A 12,512-nucleotide genomic window follows, 5' to 3' on the forward strand; every position below is an offset into this window, starting at 1 on the left:
AGATAAACAGATTTACAAAGCAATAGCTTACATGGCACCTTGTCTTTCAAGGTCACAGGTTGCACTGCAAAGAAGCCAACTTCAAGATGCCCTTATATATCTACTTACCCCAAGCATAATGGTATATATTGATCTATATCTTCATATAGTCTATAGACATGCTCAAAATATCAGTAGGGATAGCTATTTATTAAATTGCATTTACTATAAATCTTGTCTATTTTACCACACCTTTGTCTGCTAGGGAGCACATCAAACAATCCCAATAGATAGGAAAATATTTTTTTGCCTAAAGTTATCATCACTTCTTTTTCAAGAATTCAAATTAAAAACCAAACAGAACAAAATTAAATCTAAAACTCATTCTGTTAGGTAAATTAGGCTGCATCTAAAACATGTTTTATGGGAAACCACTGCTTCGTATATGCAATTTCTTCCTGGACTGAACAAAAGAAGTTCTTTCTTTCAGGTAACATGATCCTATATACTGAAATATAACACATGGCCATAGCATAACTTCTATCAGACTATACTGTGCTTCAGAATACATTGGCCTTCAATCAGCGAGGTGCTTACAAGACACAAAAAATGAGATTAACAAATAACTGTGAGATAATGCGAGTACTGCATCTTGGAAGACTTTTTTCCATCATTTGTATGTTAATGAACACCTGCCTGTAGAGCTGGATTTTTCCTGGACATTCACAGCAACTTAAATTAACAAAAGGAAAAGAAGCTAATTTTGTGGCTATCTTCATATATTGTCTTAGACCAAGGAGCTACAATTCAATTTTCTAAACCAGTTTAAAAACTCTATTACGACAAATTTCCTTGTTAAAAATAAATAAATAAACCAGTATGTATAAGCTGAAGCCATTTTACAAGCTCTTAAAAACTGCGCTATGGGCTAGATCTTAGATTAATGTTTGTGATGCACACTGAAAACCTGTAAAGCATTTATGTAATTGCTAAGCATTATTATTTTTATTACTGTAACAGATGGAACCAATCCATCTTCGTAGATAGTATCTCATAAATGATTCATTACTATTCCTTTAACCTAAAGTCTTTTGTATTTTGCAGATCCATGAGAAATAACTATTAGGAGGCTCCATGCATAAAATAGTACAAAAACTACCTAATGTCTTCCAAACGCAGTAGCTTTGCTAACATTTGGGCCTTACAATTTTCGCATTGTTCCTATTCCTCTCAGAATCTGTTACTTCTGCAAGATACTCCTCCTCATTTTCCATCACTGGTTTTCAGGTGACGTAAAATATCACTGCAGACTACTGGTAATGTTGATAGCTTATATGGCTGCCATTAATTGCAAATATGGACTAGACAAATGCTTTATAAGAGAGAGAAGTATCTCCCACAAATGCACGACACAGTTTTATAATGCAGCATTCTTGGCTTCAGCTGCTAATGAAAAAGAGTTCTGTGATCACACTGTCCATCTTTCCTTTGTCCCACAACTTTCTGACAAATTTTAATCAAATCGGAGAGCCAGGTAGACATCTCACAGATACGAGTTTCTATCAATCAGCTTAATAAGAACTGATGGCTGGACGAGAAAAGAAATACACAAATTAGTACTGTCACCGATACGAAGGCTTAAATGGGAGCTCATCAGCCATCCCCCAGGCCTGCGCTGCCTCTGGCCATTCAGACACTCTTAGTCCAGAATCAGACAGAGCAGATGCCATCTCCTGCCCACCTTACAGCTGACAGACAGACCACTGACGATATTTTGAAGAAAAGCTTGTCTAAAAATGTATTAAAGGCTGATCCAAGCAAAGTAATCATCATGATACCAGTGACAGATGACTACCCCAACATCTAAAATGTGAAAAAATGCTCATATACACACACAGAAAAAGCATTTCTTGGATTGTTAGCAGAAAACGCAGAGAGAGAATCTAAATCCACCACACCTAGCTTATTATTTTGATACTGACCTTGGGAGCGTCACGAGCACAGCAGTTCCCAGAGCCCAATACATGAACCACCGGGCTTGTAGGCCTATGGAGAACGCGCAGGTCTCCACTGTTTCTATGGGCTTATTTGGGCTATTCGATCTGCTCTTTACACACAGAACAATTAGCCATTTTCAGTAGACTTCAATGTAATGGTAAAAGCTAATTAAAAGTGATGAGCCCTAATGTGGAAATCTTTATGGGTTTTATCAATGAAAAAACAACTTACGTTCTCCATGTAATCATACCACATTGTGATTTGAATATGAACAAAAGGATCCATGTTATTCTGCTTACATTGTGCACAATGTGATAAACTAAGGCCTTCTGGTTTTTGGCTGAGTAGTTTTAGACTCAACTCCAGTGTCACTTCCTTATCTAGTCACATTAGCTAAGGGTTTGGGGTGTCTAAGTACGGATGCCACATACGGCTTGATTTTCAAAAAGCGGTCACCACCCATACAACAGAAGTTACGCTCATTAGAAGTATACTGGAAATCTCCTTAAACCTCATCAACACCAAATACCAAGGGACCAGAAGTAAAAACTATTATGAAAGTTTATGTCATTTTATTTAAAGTACAACAAACTACAAAAATAAAAATTAACAAGACCCTCCAAGACAAACAAAACCCAATAGGCTGTCATGGTTTAACCCCAGCCGGCAACTAAGCACCATGCAGCTGCTCGCTCACTCCCCCACCGGCGGGATGGGGGAGAGAATCAGAAGGGCAAAAGGGGAAAACTCATGGGTTGAGACAAGAACAGTTTAATAACTAAAGTAAAATAAAAATAGAACAGTAGTAATAGTAATAATAATAATAACAAGTAATAATAGTACAATAGTAATACAGAGCAAGTGATTCACTGTACAATTGCTCACCACCCGCTGACCGATGCCCAGCACGTCCCGCAAGCCGCGGTCATTGCCCCTCCCCCCACCAACTCCCCCCGCTCATACACTGAGCATGACGCCATACGGTATGGCATTGCCTCTTGGCCAGTCTGGGCCAGCTGGCCTGGCTGTGCCCCCTCCCAGCTTCTTGTGCACCCGGCAGAGCATGGGAAGCTGAAAAGTCCTTGACCAGTGTGAGCGCCACTTAGCAACTACTTAGCACTACTTAGCAAGAACCAAAACATCAGTGTATCATCGACATTGTTCTCATCCCGAACCCAAAACAGCCCCATACTGGCTACCAAGAAGAAAATTAACTCTATCCCAGCTGAAACCAGGACATAGGCGAGATAACGGTCTGTGCCACAAGGAGCACAGCACATTGTATCGGTGTGTGCAGAGAATGAGACAGCAACAGCCTTTTCCTTACCTCTGTAACTTCAAACCCTGGGGGCCTGGTGCAAGTGGAGAAGTATTTGAGCAGCTGGGGAAGGCAGCAGCCCCGTGAAGAGTCCTGTGTGCAAGCTCTACAACCCAAGGCTGTTGCGCTTCCCTCCTTCTTAACTTAATTCATCACTGTATACTACAGCACGAGAAGTTTTCACGGGCAACCTGCTACTCTACCTGCTAATTCTTCCCGCCTCACCAAGCTGTAGCAGAGGAGGTTGTGCTAGGGAAATTGTCTGTAGATTACACTAAACTCCCAACCTTTTAAACCTCCTGTTCAACCCACCTCTTACAAAGGTGTCTTGTTCGTCACCAACACATATTTACTTTAGCTGGAAAACGTGTTTGAGAGGCTGAAACAATGGAACTTTGCCACCAGCCACTTTGACACTGGGTCTCTTCTAAACACTTCATCATAAGAAGTTACTATTCCTCTTGAGAAACCACATGAAAGCATTTCTTGACCAAATGGAGCTATCTTTCACTTGAAAAGTATCATGTGATCTCAGCCATTCTACTTGCAACTAGTTTCAAACTGATTTTGACTCACAAAATAGTAAGTTGCCTTGAAAGCTTCCCCTTAAAAATCTAAATTCATCTAAAATTTTCATGAAAATTCAGGTAAAAACACAGTTCCCAATACCTAAAAAAGGAAGTCAAATGTAGAATAATGCGTTTTCTAAGCAGCTTCAAATTCCACATCGAAACGAGAGAGTGTGAAGCCAGATTCCCCTCTGGTCGAGGATGACAACCGGAATGGGCAGGCAGAGCTCCCAGTCTCACTGCTCGGGATGACGATGCCATCCTAAAAATCTTTCACCAAGGGGAACCCTACAAAGTGCAGGGTTGAGGCATCACAGTGAAAAGCAAAGACTTGAATCCTTCATCTCTGACTGAGCTTTTCAATATTCCACTAGAAGGACTGACATTTATAAACTGCCCTTTTGAAAAGAATTCATTTTCCTTTCCTCTTATCACATAGAAGATACATTCCGCATAAAACCAGCCACAGATTTGTTCTTTTTGCTAACACCTCAGTTAAATACGATGAACTACATTTTACTCCACTGTGAAGTGCATTCACTTAAATGAAATGACATTGCTGTAAGCAGAACAAAATTTGCTCTAATTCAAGAAAATCCCTCTAATGCACATCATTTTAAAAATCTCTTCCAAGTGGTACCATATGACTTTTAACAACATAGGTTTGGCAAGTTATTAAAATAAGTCATGCTTATGAGAACAATGTGCAAGCAAAACTCAGTTTTTTTCCTAGACATATTTTCACTTGTACTCAGCTGTTCTTGCTAAGACATGAGTGGCTCTGTTACCACTTTGGCCTCTCAGTGTACAGATTTTAACTTTGTTACTTAGCTAATTCATTTGCTTTAACATGAGATTTTTAAATACAACTACCAGCTGTTCAGCATAACGAGGTTTCATTTACAATTTTCTAATGACCATGAGGGTAGACAGAAAAGAAAAATCTCAGCTTTAAAATACACATTATTTTATACCAAGGGAGAGAACAGCAAGCATTCATCTGAAGTGACTGGTTAGGATGACATTTTTGCAGTGAAGCAGATTTTCATTTCAAGATTCCCACAGCTACTCTGAATTTAATTGCGTGAAAGACCACCAGGATTTCTTTCTCAAACACAAACCAAAAGCATATTACCAAAGAAACAACTATTACATGCAGGAAACCAATCTTTAGTTTCTAATATGTTGAAATGTTTTAAAAGGAACCAAAAGGCAAAAAAATTACAGGAAGCACAACTGGGGTTAGGTGCTTTGATGAAAGGAAAAGTTTGCAAATTAAGCTATTAGCAGGCCACAGAGCTGTACGTGAATAATGTGCTCCTAACCGGAATGGTAAGGGACAGGCGAACACAATAGGAAAACAGGTCTCAGCCCCTTTTTCTGTATCAGTGGGGAGCAGAACTGAGACCTGAAAGCCTACAACGCACATCTGAAAGTGTCCGGCATTGTCTTACCTTCTGGGAGCTGGGCATGTCGAGATGGGGGTCACCAGGGTTAAAGAAATGTTGCAGCTGCCAACAGAGAGAGAAAGATGGTAATTCCATTTTGCAGGTAAATCAGGGCATGTTTTGAAACAAGAAAATACTCTGTATGTAAAAAAAGATATGAGATTGTAAAGGAATTCTGCAACATTTAATACAGAAAATTTTCCCCCTACTTGGTCACATTACAGGAAGCTGAATATTTTATAACTAGGCAGCAGAGAATGGTTGAACAAATGGCAAAGCGTCAGATATAGACAGGTAATAATGGGTTTGTTCTGTAGATAACCTACTCCAGAGAAAACATGTTAAATTAGAAATGCTGAACTAGGGGGAAGTAAACAAAAGTTACTAAATTGTGCTACTCTAACACTTCCCATTCTAGAGAACACATGAATCATAGATAAGGCTGAATATTTGTCACAGCTGTGATTTCAGCATCAAAAAGAAATAATTTTAGCCCAGATTTTAGGGGAGTTTCCAGAAAATTTGTCAGTTCAGCCAACCGGATACTAGACTTCTTCGTGATCTGCTGCAAGTTTAGCTCTCTTTGGGTTTGAACCTGCAAAGCAACAAGCACTCACTTTTGAAACCACGGTGATGACTAACATGGTTAAGTGTCTTGGTGTCTTCTTGGATGAGGCCAAAGCTCTCAGCACACTGAGATATCAGGCTGTATTTTGATGGGTTTCGGTGCTTTGAAACTGATGTGTGCACTGAGTATTTTTAATTTGAAAGATGAAGAAACGTCAGCAATACAAAAATATGAAAATGCTGAACCACTGTTTCTCACTTTTTATGATAAAAAACCCTGCCCTGAAGTTTTCTGCTCTAGTAAAGCAGTGTGTTTTTATTCTTGGCAATGGCAAAACTCAAGTTCCACCCGCAGTCCTGACTCACTGAGAGCGTATGGTAGGGGAAGTGGCCTAGCTTCATAAGCCTGCATTAGAGACTATAGCTGGCAGCAAAAGTGCATAGTTTATATTCCAAAAAAATTATTCTGGAGTAAACAAAGTATTTGCAAGTTCAGATTGAATTTTATAGCAGAGCAGAGGAGATCTGAAACTTGGAAAGTATTTAAAAGCTCAAACCAAAATATTTTATGTGAAACAAAATATTGCATTCAATTCTAAGTTAATTGTTTCTACATTTTCAGTTTAGGCACCGAACTGAAAAAATGCCAACACTTCTGATTTTATTTTTAAAAAAGAATTCCTGTATACCAATATTCTTACAAACCCTGCCAAAACATAGGCGCATGCATAAGTATATCCCAGCTTTAACCCCCGTGAGTTCAGTTAGACTTTCCATGCTTATTTGAACAATTAGCTGATGTAGAAACTTGTATTTTCACAGATTCATTCTATCATCCAAAATTAAAAAATGGCTTTAACTCACTCTAAAATTTTAAGAAGGAGATTTTAGATTAGAGTTAAGCCAATCTAAAAGCTAGCTGCTACTGAAAGGTGGTGCCCTGCTGGCTCCCCTCCTTTGCTGTTCTGCCCACACTCCGCTTCTCCTCTCCTGGCTTTGGTGTTGTCTCACTTTGTAGTGAATCAGTGCAGAAAATGAGACAGCAAAGAACTAACTGCACAAAAACCAGCAAGTAGTTTTCTGCCAGTTTAGCTCCCTGAATCAGCTCACCACAGGGCAAACGAGCCACAGAGCCTGCACCAGGATCACATGGGTAGGGGAACAGGAGAAAAAAGATGACTCTACATATATATGTATTTTTTTTACATCAGCTAATTTTTGGATTGTCTTAGCTCTAATGTAAGACCTTACGGCGAGTTCTAGCAGCCCTCTGTTTCATGCCTTCTGGGCTGAGCTCTCTCCTTTCAGATACAAATAATCTATTCTTAAGCCCACTGACAGAAGGAAAAAAAAAAACCTACTTAAAGTTTTAAAATTTTATCAAAGGAATAAAAAGCAATTACAAGGCAATTTATGCAGTTGTTACATCTGAAATATAAAGGAGGCTAATATTATTCTCAAATGCAATTTTTTAAACAGCTCATAGTTCTTTCCCTGTCAACCTCTTAGTATTACACCTTCACTTATCAGGACCCGTGCACTCAGAGAAAAAAGCAGCATTTTATTGAGGACGGCGCCCGCTGCCGCGGGTGCGTGCTGCAGGCTCCCCCGGGCTTCCGCAGCTCGGCGGAGGCAGGGCCGGCCTGCTTCGTGCTTCAGGCACGCTGGAATCTCAACTGGCAACGCAGAAAGACATCTCCAGCTTTCATCCTCAGGGCAAACTGCTCAGGGAACGGGATATGCTTTAAACATCTAATATCCCGCAAGGATGATTTTCAGGCATATCGTTGGGGATTGATCCGTCAGCTGCTTCACAGCTTGTGTTTAGCAAATACATTTTTTCCTGTGGAAATCCTGCCTCACAGGTTAAAAGGGAATTTTCCATTTTTCTGTAGCAGCCATACAACCCACAGCAAAACCCGAAGTGCAATCGCACAGTTAGCTAAAGCTGCCCTGAGACCCCCCCCCATTGCCTCCAGTCCTTCTTTTCATCTCCAGCTGCACATCCTCACCACCTTCTCTGCAGCAGAGGGGACTCTGGATCAGACCCAAGAGCTCCGCTCCGGAAAGCTCAGCCTGAAGGACAGAGGGAGAAAATTACTGTTCAGCTAGAGCCCCGAGCCGACCCACCGTACGGCTGCGGGCCCCCCGGCCCCCACGCCGGGGGGTGCGGGAGCGTGGCTAAGCGCAGGTGGGAGGACAGGACTGGCCCTTTCAACAGTTTCAGACTGCAGCTTCAGGGTAGAGCTGGTCCGAGACAAGTACGTTCACAGGAAATCTTCCGCCTAAAATAGGCGTTGTTCTTCTACACCTCCTACTGAACAGTGGGTACAATTCATGAATATAGACTTTTGAAACTGATTCAGAAGAGATCTGAGGAATGTATCAAAAAGTCCATATGGTTTTGCCAAATCAAGTATGCAGAACTGGGTAAATTTAGCCATGCGCTTAAGATCTAAAATTTGTCTTGTTTGACCCAACTGGAAGGAACATAGTCATGAGCCACTTATACACACATCAATCTGACTAATTCTTCATCTTGGTGAGGTCAAAAATTGATGAGTAACACATTATTTAATGTATGGAAACAAAAGCACACCTCAGTTACCAAAGAAGTGCAGTGGAACATGAAAGCACTACCCAGACAGGTCTAAATAATGCTATTTTCTCGAACATATTTAGGTAGTGAAATTACAAGTGACAAGTGGTTGGCGCTTTGACAGCTGGGCCTACGTTTCCAAGTTTTTCTCCTGTAACTCAGAAGAGTGAAAGCTTTGTTTTAAATGAAGGCTGAAATTCTTACAATAAGACAGGAGCTGGAGGCTTTAAGAAATATTACACATTGTTCATTGTAAAAATCACAGGTGTTCGTAAGAGTGAGGTGTCAAGCACATAAGGAAAGGCTTCCCAAACCTCTCTACGCCATCATATTTCCATTTGCATTGGGATAGCTCAGCCTAGCGCCGTCCAACGCCAAGCGCCTGGAGCACCCTGGAGCTACCTTTCAAATTTCCCTTCCATCACCAAAGGCCGCCGCTCTGCAGCCTTCGGAAGCTGCGCTCAGGGTCAGCCTCAAATTCCCCAAAGTTCAACTGGCTGAGCTTTTGCACGCGTAGACTTAATAGGGGTAAATCTCGAACATGAGCTAGTTCTTGTCCCCCCACCTCTTCTCCCCTCTGGGATCAGAGGCTTTAGCAATAGTTCCTTGTATTCCCCTAAGAAACGGGGGAATTAGGATGCTTACCAAAAACCCCTATTTTCTGGCATACTTGCCATATTAAAAGAGCGGAGAGTAATCAAGCGGCGCACGTAACAAAGGACCCCAAATTCACGCAGCAATACAAGGTGCAACTAGAAAAGGAAAGGTACTTTAAGCACCAATACTAATTTCAAGCTAAGCATGCAAAAGGTAATTATTTATGAAACTGAACATGAAACATTGAAATACAATGCTTTTGTAATGGGAAATACAGGTAATAATGTACCTACATGCAAAAGAAATAAATAGAAGTCTTTTGCTGATTGAACTTGCAGATTTATCTAGAAAAATGTTAAAGATTTATAGCTCATTTTTCAGCCACATTAACCCAGCCCTTCTAATACACACAGAAATGTATGATCCTTGCAGCTGAAATGTTCAGGACATTATTCTGAGAACAGTGAGATCCCAGAATCCAGGACCCTGCAGGTGAATCCTGGCAGTGAACGAGAAGGTAGTTTTACCTTCCAAGCCTGCACTTTTACAAGTCCTCTACCTATTAAAAAACATGATAATGCTTTTCAAAAATATCAGCCTACGGTTATAAAACTCTCACCATCCTCTTTTCTCCCTGGAACCTTTAATTAAGTCTCCACACTGCTTCGAAGCAGCAGCAGTCTAATGGGTTCAGAATATTTTCTTACAAATAAGCTGTTCAAAACACACAGACTCGCTGTGAGCTGTAGTCTTTGAACATAAGCTTCTTAAATAATCCCTTTTATTTTTATTTATTTTTGAAGATATCAGATTCTAATCCTCTCTAACCAACGTACACTACCAGTAATAAAAAAAAAATGCATAGCTCTTTGGAATTTTTTTTCTTTTTTGCCATTTTTGTGCTGAATACGTGTATAACTATGCAGGATTTCCCACATGAAAAGTGTTCACAGCCGCAAAAGAAAGCATGAAAATGGTTTTCATCAGCAGATCTTAAAGTACTTTTACAAAGCACTGTTCTTTAACAGATGGGGAACCTGAGACTCAGGCAGATAAAGTAACTTGCCTAAAGTCACCCAACAAGGTAACACAAGCTGGGTTGCTGCTGTGCTAGTAGTTTGCTCTTGTGACTCTTTAGGACTATCTGGAGTAAATCCACTATGTGTTAGACCTTCAAGAATGATTTTATGGCATCAGATTACAAGTTTTCTTTGACAGGAGTGATACAGACCCTCAAAAATTACACCTTGGGAAGCTAAGAGGGAAGGAGAGAGGCCAACATTGTGCTAAGGGGGAAGGGATCAGAGTGCGGTGACTACAAAAGCCTGGATCCACCTGTCCACCTCTCCCTACCAACATGGTGTAAACCTAAAGCGCTAATGAAAGAAGTGGACTAGAGGTCTTTGCTTCACTAGCCTGGTCCTCTGGTGTGAAAACTATAAATCTGCCACTAGGAGTTTTAAGTCGCACATCTTGCACGATAAAACATCACCTCTTTTGTTTGGCATGCTTGGGGTCTCTGCATATTGGCCTGGAAAACCTGTATTAGATTTCTGGACAAAGCAGGTATTTCATCTAAAACCAATATTACAGTATGTTCACACCAGCAGACATTCTCTCTGAGCTGCGGTGCCACCCTGCAAAGAGGCCTCTGCAGCCGAGCTCAGAGTGTTTGGCAGCTAGGAAAGCCATAACACAACTATTTGTATAATTGAGTGCCATGTAGTGGTGCTAGCAATAAAATACCTGGACTGTGTATCTGGACAGACACATGAATGTTTTTATCACATCCCATGCAAAATATTATGAATTTCTACACCTGTATGAATCATGCTATATTTTGCCGCTAAACAAACAGCTGAAAGATCATACTGCAGAGGAAATGCGTTTGCATGAGTATCTTTTACACCTTCACAAGTAAACCTTATCTTCCACTTTAGAGGTAAACTGTGGTTTTGAGCAGCTGAAGATTAATACATAAAAGTTGTGTTTTTATTTACTGTTAGTAGAGTAATGCTTCTGGTAGTTTCCTAAAAATCTGCGCTTACTCTGCCTGCGCTGCCACGCTTGCTTAAGATTCTCATGATACATTAATATAGCAGCGCGTGCAGAGCCTGCTGTGAATGCAAGACACATTTTCCCACAGAACTGTTTGAAATATAAATTCAGTGCTTAGTTTGCTAAACATTTGTTTTCTTCACATTTCGATATTTGGAAAGAAAATAGATAGCTCATAATTAGTAAAACATTCATTGCAGAATGAAATAACCAACAGTCCCTTTAATCTGTTGTTCAGAAGTCTGCAATAACTATCTCTATAAATAAATTTCTGCTTGCTCTTTTATATTTGTGCTAGTGGCAAGAAATTCTCGACTCTAACTTGATAACAAAGACTTTAGCACTGTATCCTTGAGGTGTGAACCAACAATGAAAGCTATTATTTTTTATTACTTACCTGTTTAAACAAAAGACGACGAAGTCTAAGATATTCAGATTTGCAACATCAAAGTAAACTCTGCTACTTGACAGATATTTAATAAAGTATCACAAGTCATGCATGGAAAACACGAAGACTACACTGCTGTAAACATTAGCTGGCATGCCTAATATTTCTTGGTGGTCTGAGTTCACAGTTTTATATTTCAAAGGCTATGAATGAAGACAGCTTTACAGTTGCACGTGTCTTCTTGCCTGAAAGAGCTCTTTAACAGTTCTGAAAGTAGTAACTTCAACATTCTACCCACCTCGTCTTACCAGAGACTAACGGTACACATTTATAGTGGTACTGCGAATGGGAATAACCCAACATTTTCCAGTCTGAACATACTCGTCACTCAGAGCTGCATGATTCTTTTCATATATCTTAGTGGGTTTTGTTCAGCTAGAAGTGTGTGGAGCATATATTCTAAATTACATGTCAGCTTGCAGCAATTGTTAATTTGCAGCAGTGTAATAGACTGTGAAAATGAAAGCTTTAAAATAATTGTCCACTTTCCTTTGACACAAACCAATTCCCACTATTCAGACGTTTTCAAACAAAGTCTCGGTGACAGACTGGAGTGCAATACTTACAAATTGCTACTTCAGCAAATGGAAACCTGTTTTAACTAGATGTTAGGGAATGATCGTGGAAAACACAAAACCTTCAGCTTTGTGAGTTCAACAGAATAATCTGCTACTCAAGACCTACTTGAACACCTCAGCTGAAGAATAAATATTGAATCAACAGATCTGGGAAGCGACTTGCTAGAACTTTATTTGTTGGAGGATGGGAAAGGCTTGACGCTATTCGTGCTTAAGTTCTGCATCTGGTTCAAACAAATGCGAGCAAAATTCTTAAAGCTTAATGAAGTGGATTTTTTTTTCAGCCTCTGTCAAGCTTGTGACTTATCGGTGCCAAAACAAGGCTATACTGTTGTGAAGGCCACATGAGCTAT

At 40.2% G+C, this 12,512-nt stretch overlaps 1 long non-coding RNA gene across 1 annotated transcript in view; it reads right to left on the reverse strand.

The window, feature by feature from the left end:
- The window catches only part of LOC148052401 (uncharacterized), a 127,718-nt gene that overhangs the window by 24,012 nt on the left and 91,194 nt on the right, over nucleotides 1-12,512 (reverse strand). Inside the window, exon 3 of the long non-coding RNA XR_015698955.1 lies at nucleotides 5,319-5,375. This is a non-coding gene — a long non-coding RNA (uncharacterized LOC148052401). The remainder of the gene's footprint in view (nucleotides 1-5,318; nucleotides 5,376-12,512) is intronic.

This window comes from Nipponia nippon, unplaced genomic scaffold, assembly GCF_047370975.1.
Source record: "Nipponia nippon isolate SJK-2023a ecotype South Korea unplaced genomic scaffold, ASM4737097v1 scaffold_5, whole genome shotgun sequence".
Taxonomy (NCBI): Eukaryota; Metazoa; Chordata; class Aves; order Pelecaniformes; family Threskiornithidae; genus Nipponia; species Nipponia nippon.